This window comes from Narcine bancroftii, chromosome 12 (assembly GCF_036971445.1).
Source record: "Narcine bancroftii isolate sNarBan1 chromosome 12, sNarBan1.hap1, whole genome shotgun sequence".
In the NCBI taxonomy this organism is placed as follows: domain Eukaryota; kingdom Metazoa; phylum Chordata; class Chondrichthyes; order Torpediniformes; family Narcinidae; genus Narcine; species Narcine bancroftii.
Genome location: NC_091480.1, coordinates 86,412,666 through 86,425,826, shown reverse-complemented (window position 1 = coordinate 86,425,826; position 13,161 = coordinate 86,412,666). Strand labels below are relative to the sequence as shown.

General features: G+C 44.7%; 1 protein-coding gene across 2 annotated transcripts in view; it reads right to left on the bottom strand.

Moving 5' to 3' along the window:
* Nucleotides 1-13,161, bottom strand: part of LOC138746426 (protein HEG-like) — an 81,085-nt gene that overhangs the window by 42,276 nt on the left and 25,648 nt on the right. The window contains exon 2 of one of the 2 annotated variants that reach the window (XM_069904603.1): nucleotides 9,194-9,254. The exons of the other annotated variant lie outside the window; for it this stretch is intronic. The gene's annotated coding sequence lies outside the window, so the exon portion shown is untranslated. The remainder of the gene's footprint in view (nucleotides 1-9,193; nucleotides 9,255-13,161) is intronic. 2 annotated transcript variants of the gene reach the window in all.

Genomic DNA, 13,161 nt, shown 5'->3' with positions numbered 1-13,161 from the left:
CTTTGTAATTATTGGGGCAACTGGTAGCGCCCAACAGGGACTATGGAAATTACTTTGCAGAATTATGACTAGATCACACTACTACAAGTTGACATTTGATTGAATGGGCCAAGAGTCTTTACAATTCCTTTACTGCTTTGCATGCTAAACACATTAACCACGCTCCTTTGATTAAACAATTCCATTGTTTTCTAATGTCAAATTAATGGGCACCCTCCAAAAGAAGAAATGTTTAATCGTTCTAGCTGGAGAGAAGCCCAAGAAATATTGAAGTTTATTTGTCCTATTATCAGAATTTATTGGAATGAACATGTCACATAATTTGTTGTTTTGCGACAGCATTGCAGTGCAAACATTTATAGCAGTGATTCTCAACCTTTATCTTTCCACTCACATCCCACTTTAAGTATTCCTTATGCCATAAGTGCACTGTGATTAATAAGGGATTGCTTAAGGTGGGATGTGAGCGGAAAGAAAAAGTTTGAAAACCACTGTTTTAATTGTACCTAATTGATTTGTTAGGTGCACGGTTTCATAACTCCAAAGGAAATGGGCTAATGACAATTGTTCTCCTCAAAATATTTCAGTAACAATTGGGTCTAGAGCAGTGAATCTCAACCTTTCCTTCTCACTCACATCCCACCTTAAGCAATCCCTTACTTATCATAGGGATTACTTAAAGTGGTAAGTGAGTTGAAAAAGGTTGAGAACCACTGATTTATATGAACCACCTTACAGAATAAAGTAAAGCAGTGTCTGCAGTTCATTGTTCATTCAGGAATCTAATGGCAGAGACCCCCCCCCACCCCTCCCCCTGACCCTCCCCACCAATGGTAGCAGAGTGAGGAGGGCATGGCCTAGGTCCTTGGAGATAGAAGCTGCTTTCATAAAACACCACCTCTTGTAGATGTTCTCAATGGAGTGAAGTCTGGTGCTCGTGATGTCACAGCACAGCAGGGAGTTCTTCTGCGAGCTGTCTAGTAGGTTTCCTCCAACATTCATACAGCTGCTTAAAGAGCAAACTTGTAAAGAAATACAGTGAAGAGGAAGATTAATTAGCATCAAGGGCAGCATGTTGCAGCGTTCATACAGGAGCCCATCAGCTGCAGGGAAGAAACCGTCTGCAAATCCATTGGTGTACACTGACACTATTCAGTCTTCTCACCGTAGGAGGGAGAAGAGTGTCCATTCAGTACGCTGGCCTGGCCATCTTTACTAAGCAGAGGGAGATATGGATGGAGTCCATGGAGGGGAGGCGAGTCTCAACAAGTTGGCTATTTTCCCAAGATAGCACAGGAGTTACAGATGTCATTGATGGAGGGGAGGATTTTGTGTGATGTCCTGAAACATGTTCACCACCCTCTGCAGTTTCTCATGGTCTTGGGCTGGGCAGGTAATGTATCACAGTGATTCCCCCATGAGAAGATACTTTCCACGGTGCACTTGCTAATTAATTTGTTAACTTCCTTGTGTTTCTGAAGGAGGAGAGATGTTGGCAATAATGAGAATTGTTTAAAAAAATCCCATCCATTCTAATATTTTCGAGAACCAAACTCAGTGAAGAGAAGCACTGATGGTAGTTTGTGTTAATGAGTCAATATTTAAAATATATATCACTTTTCCACTCCTCCCCCACCCCGTTTCACTACTTCCCTGACAATATGCAGAAGTAAATAATATTCTTCTTAAAATTCCACCAACAATGCACCTGCACCAAATTCCTCAGTTTTGTTAACCCTGAAATAGATGAATTTGGATCAGCTGATCTTATCCAAGCTCAGGATCATATTGTACAGAACAGGTTCTTGGCCCAAATCATCCATGGGAATAAATTCACAATAGAGAGCCAATACCGTCCTGAAAGGTACCGTCCTGCTGACATCTTAGAGAATGCATAAAGGTAATCCCACTTTACCTCCAGAACAAAAAGTATGGATCCAGGGACAAAATTTAGGCTTGGCATGTCACCAGTGTTGAGTGAGTGCTGTATTGCCATAGATACTTTTCGTTTAAATGTGAGAGGAAACCAAGGCTCACAAATGGACACAATCGTCCAGTTTGTCATCTAAATTCATGTTGTTCTCATGAATACAAGTGCCTCGCATGGTCAATGTGAGCAGTTCAGCGTTCTCACTGCCCAAGGGAAGAAGCTGTCCCTCAGCCTGGTGGTCCTGGCTCTGATACTCCTGTATCCCCTTCCAGACGAGAGCAGCTGAAAGATGGTGTGTGCGGGGTGGAAGGGTTCCTCCAGGATTCTGCATGCCTCCTTCAGACAACGATCCCAGTAGATCACATCGATGGGGGGTGCTGGTGAGGGAGACTCCATTTGATCTTTTTACTACTCTTACGGTCCTGTAGATTGACCTCTGATCCATTTCTCCGCAGCAACCGTGCCACAGGGATGCAGCAGACCAGGACACACTCGTCTTAGCTCTTATTGAAGGTTGACATAATGGTTGCCGGTAGGATGGGCATTCATCCTGGTTTTATTTCTACTTGTTCAAAAAAAAAATACCAAAAACAAATCACATTTGTGGGAAATTACTGTGAGCAAATGGCTGCAGTTCCTTCAATTAAACTGTTCATACACATCACAAGTTCTTCATAGACTCAAATGTTATGCCTTATATTGAGGGGGAAAAAGGCCATAGAATTGTATGTTAGTTTATCATACTATTTTAATATGAAATTAATACTTTTTTGCTGAAGACATAAGCAAATGTCTGGACCTACTGCTCCACAGCAGAGGCAATATCACTAGCTCTCCACTCACCTCTGGATCACCTCAAACAGTAATGAATATATACAGCTCTTCATAGACAACAGCACAGCCCTCAGCACCTGCAGTATTGGTCAAGAGCCCTCAGCACCTGCAGTATTGGTCAAGAGCCCTCAGCACCTGCAGTATTGGTCAAGAGCCCTCAGCACCTGCAGTATTGGTCAAGAGCCCTCAGCACCTGCAGTATTGGTCAAGAGCCCTCAGCACCTGCAGTATTGGTCAAGAGCCCTCAGCACCTGCAGTATTGGTCAAGAGCCCTCAGCACCTGCAGTATTGGTCAAGAGCCCTCAGCACCTGCAGTATTGGTCAAGAGCCCTCAGCACCTGCAGTATTGGTCAAGAGCCCTCAGCACCTGCAGTATTGGTCAAGAGCCCTCAGCACCTGCAGTATTGGTCAAGAGCCCTCAGCACCTGCAGTATTGGTCAAGAGCCCTCAGCACCTGCAGTATTGGTCAAGAGCCCTCAGCACCTGCAGTATTGGTCAAGAGCCCTCAGCACCTGCAGTATTGGTCAAGAGCCCTCAGCACCTGCAGTATTGGTCAAGAGCCCTCAGCACCTGCAGTATTGGTCAAGAGCCCTCAGCACCTGCAGTATTGGTCAAGAGCCCTCAGCACCTGCAGTATTGGTCAAGAGCCCTCAGCACCTGCAGTATTGGTCAAGAGCCCTCAGCACCTGCAGTATTGGTCAAGAGCCCTCAGCACCTGCAGTATTGGTCAAGAGCCCTCAGCACCTGCAGTATTGGTCAAGAGCCCTCAGCACCTGCAGTATTGGTCAAGAGCCCTCAGCACCTGCAGTATTGGTCAAGAGCCCTCAGCACCTGCAGTATTGGTCAAGAGCCCTCAGCACCTGCAGTATTGGTCAAGAGCCCTCAGCACCTGCAGTATTGGTCAAGAGCCCTCAGCACCTGCAGTATTGGTCAAGAGCCCTCAGCACCTGCAGTATTGGTCAAGAGCCCTCAGCACCTGCAGTATTGGTCAAGAGCCCTCAGCACCTGCAGTATTGGTCAAGAGCCCTCAGCACCTGCAGTATTGGTCAAGAGCCCTCAGCACCTGCAGTATTGGTCAAGAGCCCTCAGCACCTGCAGTATTGGTCAAGAGCCCTCAGCACCTGCAGTATTGGTCAAGAGCCCTCAGCACCTGCAGTATTGGTCAAGAGCCCTCAGCACCTGCAGTATTGGTCAAGAGCCCTCAGCACCTGCAGTATTGGTCAAGAGCCCTCAGCACCTGCAGTATTGGTCAAGAGCCCTCAGCACCTGCAGTATTGGTCAAGAGCCCTCAGCACCTGCAGTATTGGTCAAGAGCCCTCAGCACCTGCAGTATTGGTCAAGAGCCCTCAGCACCTGCAGTATTGGTCAAGAGCCCTCAGCACCTGCAGTATTGGTCAAGAGCCCTCAGCACCTGCAGTATTGGTCAAGAGCCCTCAGCACCTGCAGTATTGGTCAAGAGCCCTCAGCACCTGCAGTATTGGTCAAGAGCCCTCAGCACCTGCAGTATTGGTCAAGAGCCCTCAGCACCTGCAGTATTGGTCAAGAGCCCTCAGCACCTGCAGTATTGGTCAAGAGCCCTCAGCACCTGCAGTATTGGTCAAGAGCCCTCAGCACCTGCAGTATTGGTCAAGAGCCCTCAGCACCTGCAGTATTGGTCAAGAGCCCTCAGCACCTGCAGTATTGGTCAAGAGCCCTCAGCACCTGCAGTATTGGTCAAGAGCCCTCAGCACCTGCAGTATTGGTCAAGAGCCCTCAGCACCTGCAGTATTGGTCAAGAGCCCTCAGCACCTGCAGTATTGGTCAAGAGCCCTCAGCACCTGCAGTATTGGTCAAGAGCCCTCAGCACCTGCAGTATTGGTCAAGAGCCCTCAGCACCTGCAGTATTGGTCAAGAGCCCTCAGCACCTGCAGTATTGGTCAAGAGCCCTCAGCACCTGCAGTATTGGTCAAGAGCCCTCAGCACCTGCAGTATTGGTCAAGAGCCCTCAGCACCTGCAGTATTGGTCAAGAGCCCTCAGCACCTGCAGTATTGGTCAAGAGCCCTCAGCACCTGCAGTATTGGTCAAGAGCCCTCAGCACCTGCAGTATTGGTCAAGAGCCCTCAGCACCTGCAGTATTGGTCAAGAGCCCTCAGCACCTGCAGTATTGGTCAAGAGCCCTCAGCACCTGCAGTATTGGTCAAGAGCCCTCAGCACCTGCAGTATTGGTCAAGAGCCCTCAGCACCTGCAGTATTGGTCAAGAGCCCTCAGCACCTGCAGTATTGGTCAAGAGCCCTCAGCACCTGCAGTATTGGTCAAGAGCCCTCAGCACCTGCAGTATTGGTCAAGAGCCCTCAGCACCTGCAGTATTGGTCAAGAGCCCTCAGCACCTGCAGTATTGGTCAAGAGCCCTCAGCACCTGCAGTATTGGTCAAGAGCCCTCAGCACCTGCAGTATTGGTCAAGAGCCCTCAGCACCTGCAGTATTGGTCAAGAGCCCTCAGCACCTGCAGTATTGGTCAAGAGCCCTCAGCACCTGCAGTATTGGTCAAGAGCCCTCAGCACCTGCAGTATTGGTCAAGAGCCCTCAGCACCTGCAGTATTGGTCAAGTGCCCTCAGCACCTGCAGTATTGGTCAAGAGCCCTCAGCACCTGCAGTATTGGTCAAGAGCCCTCAGCACCTGCAGTATTGGTCAAGAGCCCTCAGCACCTGCAGTATTGGTCAAGAGCCCTCAGCACCTGCAGTATTGGTCAAGAGCCCTCAGCACCTGCAGTATTGGTCAAGAGCCCTCAGCACCTGCAGTATTGGTCAAGAGCCCTCAGCACCTGCAGTATTGGTCAAGAGCCCTCAGCACCTGCAGTATTGGTCAAGAGCCCTCAGCACCTGCAGTATTGGTCAAGAGCCCTCAGCACCTGCAGTATTGGTCAAGAACCTCCAAGCCCTGGGTCTCTGCACCCCCTTCTGCAACTGGATCATCTACTTTCTCATTGGAAGACCACATTCCGTATGAACGGAAACCACCTCACTATCGACATAGGCACACCCCAAGGATGGATGCCTAGCTCACTGCTCTACTCACTACACACCCACCCAGGCACAATTCCAATGCTATCTACAAATTTGTCAATGACATCACAGTGGTCAGCAGAATCACAAATGGCAATGAGGAAGGGAAACGGATCAGCCCATTGAGTGGTGTCACACCAATAACCTTGCACTCAACACTAGCAAAACCAAGAATAGGATGGTGGACTTGAAGTTAGGAGATCATCGAGGGCTCAACAGTGGAGAGAGTCAAGACCTTGAAATTCCTACATGTTAACATCTGAGAGGATCTGTCCTGGAAGCTCATGTTAATGCAATCATGAGGGCTCGCCAGCGACTGTACTTTGTTCAGTGTTTGAGAAAATTTGTTACAAGACCAGAGTCTCAAACTTCTACAGGCGTACCATGGAGAACATTCTGGCTGGTTACATCACTGTCTGGTACATTGGTGCCAATGCCCAGGACAAGAAAAAAAAACTGCAGAAGGTTGTTAATTCAGCCTGTAATATCATGGGCGCCAAACCTCAGTCCATCGAGGACATCTACGAGGCACTATCTTACGTAGCCTCCGTCTTCAAGGACCCCCCCCCACCCACATCTCTTCACTCTTACCACTGAGAAAAAGGCACAGGAGCTGAGAGACGAGTACTCAGCAGCACAAGGACAGCTTCTTCCCTGTTGCCATCAGATTCCAGAATGATCAACCCTTTCACATTGGCAAACCACTAAATTGGCAGTTCAGCAAACAGTTTTAAAATACTAGTACAGCAGTTCACGCTGGGCCAATGTTGGCCAGTTCTCTGCGCCCTTTCACACTCACCACCTGGCATCGCAGAGCATAAGGGGACAATTCCTCCAGCCGTGACAGCCTTGCATACCCAGTCCCGTTCACACTGGGCGAACCGGTCCGCTGATTCAAAATGAACCGCTGATACACCTTCCTTAGGCGGTTCACCCCCGGACCAATTTGATCCCTCCGAGCGTAAACACTGGTACATTGACCAGCAGATTGTGCTAAAGTGCCAGTGTGAAAAGGGCTAAAGGCACTGCCTTACTTTGACTTTCCATACATTATTTTTATTTATCGCTATAAAGTGATTTATACCAATGTTCACACAGGGAGCTGCTGTAATATTGTGACTTGTTCATGACAATAAATTCTGATTCTGTACTCTTCCAAAATCTCTCCAAATAATTAGCCCTATTGTATTTTCAACAAATATATCTGGATATTGTGAATGCGCCTGTTCAACTGGTTTGAAATGCCTAAGTGCCTCATATTAACAGAAGGGTGGCAGTGTTTACTGTGACCATCTTTGTGGAACATTAAAGTACACCAAGTACTTGGAACTGTTGCAAAATTTACAGTAAAAAAAAATCTTAGAAACCAAATTTATTGCAGTACACAAGTGATCACAAAAAATGAGAGTGTGCTTTTCAAAACATTTCCACTTCCTGCATCAGATCAGGGGCAATGTGCAAAAAATAAATTAATAAGATTCAGAAACCAGCCCCTTTTGTCCGAGGGCATCAAACAGAAGATTTTCTTTGAATGCCCCGGTGGTGTTACATCCCAGGCAGACAGAAGCATGACAAGGTTGTGTGAAAAATATCTATCACAGCACAACTTTATTGGCCTTTATTGAAGACAAGAGTTGATTGAGGTAAAGATACTCTCTTCAATTGGATCAGAATTTTTGGCTAATATTCAGAGATTACTGGACCTCTGCTTTTGCATTGGTGCTTTCATTCTTTGTATTCTGGTTTAAAATCAATACAAAAACACCTTTTTAATGAATGCCAGAATTCCTGTCGATTTGCCAGCATGCAATGGTGACAATTTCAGTTCACTGTTATTCTGCGGAACATATTGTCTCATTTCCTGGGTTTTGTTATTTTTCCGATCACGTCCCACTTTTGCACGGTATGAGTAAAATTGATCTTTTGGATCGAGGCAGCCAATACAGGCTTCAGAAGTGCAGACCTCTTTGTCGTCCAGTGCAGCTCTTTGATCACACTGTTAATGGAGCCATCACACTGGGTGGCCACACTAATTACAAGTATTGCACTCTGGGAGCACAAATGGTAAGCACTCCTTTCTCCAGAAGCAGCATTTGCTAGAAAACAGGGTTTATTTAGAAAACTGCAGTTTGCAAATGTCATTCTGGCAAGATCAAAAGGGGTGAAATGGATGACGTGCAAATTTGGCTGGTGGAGGGAGAGTGGTGAGGGAGTAGACCATCTAAACCCCAACTATGGAGCTGGGAAAATTCAATTCCTAGTTTTGTTTTTAAAAAACATGTCACCCATTGATCTCTGGTCCAAACCTGGGGTTATGTGGTAGTTGACCCCTGGTTTTCAGGTCAAGTCACAAAGTGAAAGTGTCAGGCAACTAGAAACTCAGGGACCTCCCCACTTCTGCAGGTGATCAGCAAAGTGGTCTCCCAATCTGTGGGTTTTCTCCAGTGGAGGAGACTGTACAATGCATTTGCTCACTCCCCTGGAGAGGAGACCCTCTAGTGTTTGCTCTCTCCAATGGCGAGGAGATGGTAAAGTGAACACTGCATATAGCGCACTGGATTGGATGAAGTGCAAGGGGAGAAAAAAAAAAAGCACTGCTTCACCTGGAAATCAAATTCCCGTAAGGTGCAGTGAGAAGAGGCAGTATCTCCTGAGGAAAAATGGTTATGTACCAAGAACAGAATGGGAGATCATTCATGAAATAAATTACCCCTTTGGATACAGAAAGGAGAGAGAAGAGAAAAGGAGCTGGGCAGCAGAATCAGCAGGAGGTGGCAGAAATTGCAAAGGTGATCTGTGGAAAGCAAAGGATTGGGGCACATCTGGCATCACTGCTTTTTGCAACACTCAAATTCCTTCGTCAGTGACCCCTCTCACACTCTCTGACTGTCCTTTCTTCACAGCTTTCATGAACAAACGTCCATGTTCTCCTCTCTGACCATCTCCATTGAGCAGAGAACCCCACCTACAGCTCATTGTCACAGCCACTCCCCAGAAATGTGGCCTTCGGACTAATAGTCCTTCTTCCACCTGGGTGTACTCATTTCTTCCCATTGTTAGTGAATGTTCTTTGACTACTTCTCTCACTACACAAGCTTCTTGACTTGTTGAATGTTCCCAGTGTTTTTTTTGGTATTTACTTCATATTTCTAGTATCCACACCCCATCCCACCTTTGTTTACATTCAGTTACTTTTAAAAGTAGCCTCATGCAGTGGGATATCCTGCAATGGGCCACAAAAGGATTGGAAAAGAAGGTGTTGAACTAGTTTGCACACATTACCTCACCCGGAACAAGTGAGCTCACTTCTGAAGAACCTGTGGACGGCATTGCTTTGCCAACTGTAAAAAAAAGCCAAAACATCTTGCAGATTCATTTTCCTTACCCAAGCTTTGAACACCAGGCAACTTTGAATCTCGAGATGTGCATTTTTACATTGAATCAGTCTGAAAATGATGATCAAAAAAATGTTACATGATTAAGTCAATCATGACACATCCTTAAACAGACAAATGATACTAATCTTTGGACCAGTTAAGCAAATTCCAATTTGCAGAATGGATTGATTATTCTAAAGATAAATATCACTACAGTGACACAGTAAAGATAATTATGTGTTTCCCCATTAGTCAGCTTCTGTTCAGTGAGTGGACAGCCCATGATACAATCAAATGATAAATGCCTACTTTTTGTACATACAGAAACCCAACTGCACATCCATAAAAAGGTGACTTTTTTTTAAAAAAGTCATTGATTTTGGTTCGAGCAAGCTTCTGTTCTCCCTTCAAAATTATTTTGTTCTTCCTCAAAATACCACTGCCTCGATGGACCTTCTAATCTGCCGAGATGTTGTTTATTACAAGACAATAGATGTTAGCCAGCTACTCGGAGACATTACGGTCTAGTTCAAGAGCAATATACAAAAAAAAAGGTGCTGGAGAAACTCAGCATGCACATAGAGTCATAAGTGACCAACATTTCAGGCCCTGAGCTATTCTTCAAGAATTCTGTCAAAAAGTCACTGTAAATGTGTGGAAAAGAAAAAGTGTATATCATGGCTATTGTGATTTATGGTGTGAAAAATAAAAAATTTAAAAAAAAAAAATTCTGTCGTACAACTTGGGCCCGAAACTGATCCTTCTTACTTTTTAATCTCAGCAACATGGACAAGTCGGCTTACAGAGGATGATAGACTTGTACAGCAGAGCCTCAACATGGCTGACACAAAAGGAGAGGATTGTGGACATCAGGAAGATGATGGACCACCCCTCACTACATAATCGATGACTGTGAAGTAGAGAAAATGAGGAGCACCAAGTTCCTTGGCATCCACATTGAATGGACAATCCATCCTGGACCCACGACACCAACAATTCCCAGAGTCGAGGAGGGAAAGGCTATGGGCCGACAACCTAACAACATTCTACGGGTGCGCTGCATCAAAGTGTGGCATGGTAGCTGCTAAGCATCAGTTCTGACGTCAGTACAGAGAGCGACTAAACCTGCTGAGCAGATCACTGGGGTTTCCTTTCCCCTCCATCAACGACATCCGCAGGGAGTAGTGATTAAAGAGGGTTCGGAGAATCAAGGATCTTTAACATCCAGCCTGCAGCATCTTTGAGTCCTTACCTTTAAGGAAGGGTGACAAGAGCATGGAAACCAGGACTGCCAAGCTGGGATGCAGCTTCTTCCCACAGGCAGTGGGACTATTGAACAATCCTAGAAACGCGTTCATCATTTCAATGTGTACGCTTAATTTAGACTGCTAGGCTGTTTGTTTGTAGGCTAAATTGCATGCATGTGCGTGCCCACCATAGTCCGGAGATAGATATGCTGTTTCATCTGGGTGTAGACACACAAATGATCATACACTTGACAATGATCCCAAACAGTACAGCTCAGTAATAGCCTGGCCTGAGCCCACCCAAACGGCGTCGGAAAGTACAACAGTGCAGCACACTAGTGCAGAACTCAAGTCGGCACAGGCTCCTCGTGATACAGTGCGAATTTCCCCAGGTGCTCTGCCTTCCTCTTGCATGCTAGTCAGTAGATTATACCTGCAACTCATCTCCAGTGTGGACAGGAAAATAGAGGGTGGGGGAAAATTAATGCAAGAGAGAACTGGTCTCAGGGAAATTGGTAGGGGAAATAGGACTGAGAGCAATGCTCCAAGAGCTGATTATAGACTCAATAAGTTAAAAGTTTTGTTATATTTATATTAAAAAAGAACATCTGCCCCACCCCCCCCCCCCCCCAAGCCCAACACATTGTCAGGTCTAAGGCTGAGTAAACCAGTTCTAATGAGAAGCATAACATACCCCCCAGAGGACTGGGTGTTCTACCCAGTAGGGCCACAGCACTACAAACATGCCCCACTGCCAAGTACTGTTTATACAAACTGATAAAAGTTAACAGCACAAGCAGGCAGCGAATCAAGGCTCCCAGCTAAATGAGAAGTCAGGGAGAAAGATAAAAGAACAAATATGGATGTAAACATTTAAAGATTTTAGAAACCACGTTTGTGTTAACTGAATTCCAGAGTGGGCAACTCCTTTAATTCTTACTTTGAACACCCTCAGAGTTGACTGATAACCATGAACTTTGCCTTCATATTTCAGGTTGCAAATGCTCTGTGTGCAAAGAAAATATCATTCACTGAATTGGGTCGATCATCATTTTATGGTGTATTTCTTTTGGATACAAGATAAAACAAGAACAAGTACTTTTCTCTTATATAAACATTGTCTCTGACTTCATGGCTTGCCACAATTTACAGGCAATTAGATAGGGTGGAGTACTATCCCTATGGGGATAAATTGAAATACAGCCACCAGTTTCTACACAGCAAGATTCAACGAGAATGGTGCCCAGTTAACCTGGGTTTCTTATTACAATGTTATTTGTTAAAGCACTGGCCGGTAAGAAGGCCACCACTGTTCGCAAACACTGAGATGTGATATTGTTTTTATTTTAAACCTTAGAGCAATCAGGTTTTTTAGCACATGGATTTTTAAAAAAACTTGTTTCCAATACTTTTTTTAAAAATTCTGAGTCAACGACATGGTATAATTTAAACTATTAATCCATTAATTATTTTAATTCAGCTGTAGAAATACACAAGGCACAATTCTGCAGTTGCTTCTGAAATTTATGATGCCCAGAATAATCCATACATTTGCCAAATCTTTCTTCTCCAGTTACTCCTTTGGTTAACTATCCTTTCCAAAGATTTTTATGTTTTTTTTAATTTCCGTTCACGGAAATTTCATGGACACTTTTCTCTTGCATTGTTTTAATAGCAATGTAATCTCCAGGTCAACCCTGCACTGCTTCTGTGAACGTCCAACAACTTGAATAGGATATTGCAACTTAATTCAATGTTTCTGTACCAACTCTGTGCACAATGCAATTGAAGTTTTAAAAAGGGAAATTTCCTTCTGGTCTGGAATAGGTCATAGACGAGAAATGTGTGCAAGGCCACACAAATAACATTCAACAATACAAATTCTTGTACTCAAACTTTCAACAAAAAAAAAATCACCAGTCACACAATAGTTCAAAAATGTATTTGGAGAGGGAAACTAGTAGTATTCGTCTCTGCAAGAATGATTATGTCTTTTCAAAGTTTAAAATTATTTCCATGAAGGGAAAAGGAATTTTAATATCAAAACATCAATGAATTATAACAATTACAGTCTGAAATACAATCTGAGATAGGCTTTTGAGTGAAGCCATGTTCTTGGATTATCCAATGGCATTCAACATTCAATGGATTTTTTTTAAACTATAACAATATTGATGAACTGGGTATTCAATTTGCATATCCAGTATCCAATAATCAGCGATGATGGAAATGAGTAGGGTGTTTTGGTTGGTAATATTTAGAGTAGGGGTCTCCAAAGTGGTCAATATAGACCCCTGGGGTCGGGGGGGGGGGATCAATGGGAATATCCAAGGGGTCAGAAAAATGCCAGCAGGGAGAGGTTGAAAGAATTGTGGAGTCCAAGGTCCCCACTCCGATTTCTTTGATGCGAACAGCACCGTACCCGATGTGGAGAATGGAATCGCTGAAGTCTTGGACTTCTCTCCGTTTGGCATCTTCCCGGCCAGAAGATTTTTTTTTTTTTTTTAAAATATAAACTTAATGTCATTACTTGCTTACTTAATTTACAGATTTGGTACTTGGTAATTGGGGTGTTATAACAAAGTACATGCCTGGGATTCTATGAGGGATCAAGGATTCCATAGTCGATGGTCTAAAAAGTTTGGGGACCCCTGATATAGAGGTAAAAAATACTAGCTTGGCAAAGAAGAATATAGTTGCTATGCAAGTATCTTAAATCATGGGTTCGA